Genomic DNA, 2,500 nt, shown 5'->3' on the forward strand with positions numbered 1-2,500 from the left:
TTGACATCGATACTGTTACTATGTTATTGATGTTATGATTATTAAATAGTTATCAAAAACTCAATAACATTTAAAACAAATAAATAATGCAAAGGGCCCTTTCCAAAAGTCGAGGAAAAGGGTAAACAGGTGAGATAGAAAGGACTAATAATTGACTCCTTGGTGACTAAGCACTTGCCACACGTCCCGATTGGGTTAATAATGTTTATCTACTAACAAAAGCGCGATGAATAAAGTTAAAATTGTATTATAACATAATTGCACAGGAAGCATTGCTTACAGAATACAAATAATTTCTATTTAAAATCGCACAGCATTCTTTTTAATCGCACCTAAAATGAGAGGATAATTGAGGCCTTCCGTTCGTCTTTTTCCAACCAACTTGAGTTATTAGGTCACTGCCAAAAAACTAAATAATAAAATAAAAAATCCTTTATCAGGGTAAAATCAAATAATAAAACTGATGATACTTCAAAACACTGGCCTATGATACTTACCACAGAGATGAATGTGAAATAAATGAATGGGCCAACCATTTCAAAATTTTAAAAATGCACTGTCATATTACAATAAAGCAGTTTTCTTTTTCCAATAACATTTAGCAAAATAATGTCAATATACTAGTAGGGATATATTATTTCACTTGTAAACATACTATTAGGCACTCTTATTTTATAGAAAATAAATATACTCTCCCCTAAACATATGATTAAAAAATAAAATGGGTTTAGACTTCTAATTCCTAAAACAATTTGAACACTACATGATCATTGTAATAAATCATTGATTCAGTAGCCTGCAAATCCACTTAATGAACTTAACATTGAAAATAATCAAAGCAGACTTCACAAAAAGTGAAACAAAGATTGTACGTTTAATACTCATTCAGACTTTTTCCATGAACTTATCATTATAAATTTCCTGAGATCCTAACACTCTTGTCAGTCATTCAACATTTTTGCTTTTGTTTTATGAATTACCAACATAATATAAATTAGTTTCTCTTACTTTTAACACCACAAAAGTAGGATATATTAAAAGGCACATGTGCTACCTGGAAGTAATCCATTTATTCAATTCTGGCGTGTAAATCCTTATTATTAAAGAAATATTGCAATTTATAATCACTAATAGAAGTAACATGGAATGGAGTAGTTATTAACTTAAATATGTAAACCACCTTTTAAGAATAACAATATTGCATATTTTGAAACTAAAGTTACCTGTAAAATCTGTCCTAACATTGTTTATCTTCTGATAAAAAAATGAAGTAATTTTGTGACAACTACAATTTTCAAATGGCTTATAAAAGCTACATGTCAAGTTTCCTGTTGGTTTCCAAGGAATGTAGGATTCAAAGCTGTAGAGATTTATACCTAAACCAACATATTAAAAGAGGAATATCTTAGTCCATACATTATATAGGTTGTTTCTTGTGCTGAGGCACATTCTTCTTAAATCTACTTGAAATGGTCAATGACCAAAGTTTCCACTTGTGCCAAGAAATAACTGGGAATGTACAGTTACATGGTGGTCCTAATAAGTTCTTCTGAGCTCTAAAAATACTAACCTACCTGCTATCAGTAGTCTATACAATACACTTAGAAAAATATAGGAAGAGATTTATTCTAATAAATTCAAAACAATATCAACAATTCAATTAACATTTACATATGGATAATCCAATTTTTTATCCTACATCTTGTAACGTCTAAAAGCAATGTCTTACATATATAGTTTCTTCCAGACATTAACTTCATCCTTCAAAGGATTTTCCCATTTGGAATAGCATCACCCATACTCATCCTTATTCATTAAATCACATCATAACACAGATCATGAAGCAATGTGAAGGCACTGAACACTTACAGTGAACAATAACTGTATCTATATCCTTACCATAAGGAATGCAGGTAAAAATGACCTGGTAAATATTTTTGGCAAATCATTTCTCAAATTCTCTAGTATCTGCCAAATATATGATACTAATTTTAATTTCTCCTTTTATATGGCAAGATTAATTAACCAGACCATCTTTGTCTATCTACTAATATATTTCACATATCATTAGTACTAAATGATTTTAATATCTATAAATCATTAAATAAAGGTATAAAAAGTTAAAATAAAAATAAAATTTTGTAAAGATACATAACACTTTTATAAAAGCTAATATTAAACCTATTAGCAACATAACATGTAAGTCATCTTTTTAATCCTATGATGCCAGTTTATTTGCATATAAAACATCTGAATAACTAGTTATACACAAAAAAATCTACTATTACTGCTCACACAATAACAAGTTTCCATCTTTACCCCTTAGCTAATTGCCTTAGATCTGAAAACAAAGTAATATTGATTTTCTAATCCTAATGCTTTTTATATAACAATCTCAAAACAAAAAATACTTGTACAAATCACCTCCCTTTGAAATACAATCCAAGCAGTATTGCAGCTTCTTTGCCAAAGCTAACATGTACATCAAGTGTATTTTTTA

The 2,500-nt window shown here is 29.0% G+C and overlaps 1 protein-coding gene across 9 annotated transcripts in view; it reads right to left on the reverse strand.

The window, feature by feature from the left end:
• Positions 1 to 1,048: 1,048 nt before the first annotated feature.
• Positions 1,049 to 2,500, reverse strand: part of LOC125027309 (nuclear factor NF-kappa-B p105 subunit-like) — a 28,482-nt gene continuing 27,030 nt past the window's right edge. For all 9 annotated transcript variants that reach the window (XM_047616308.1, XM_047616306.1, XM_047616302.1 and 6 more), the window contains exon 25: positions 1,049 to 2,500. This exon is cut by the window's right edge and continues 261 nt beyond it. The gene's annotated coding sequence lies outside the window, so the exon portion shown is untranslated.

Source organism: Penaeus chinensis, chromosome 7, assembly GCF_019202785.1.
Source record: "Penaeus chinensis breed Huanghai No. 1 chromosome 7, ASM1920278v2, whole genome shotgun sequence".
In the NCBI taxonomy this organism is placed as follows: Eukaryota; Metazoa; Arthropoda; class Malacostraca; order Decapoda; family Penaeidae; genus Penaeus; species Penaeus chinensis.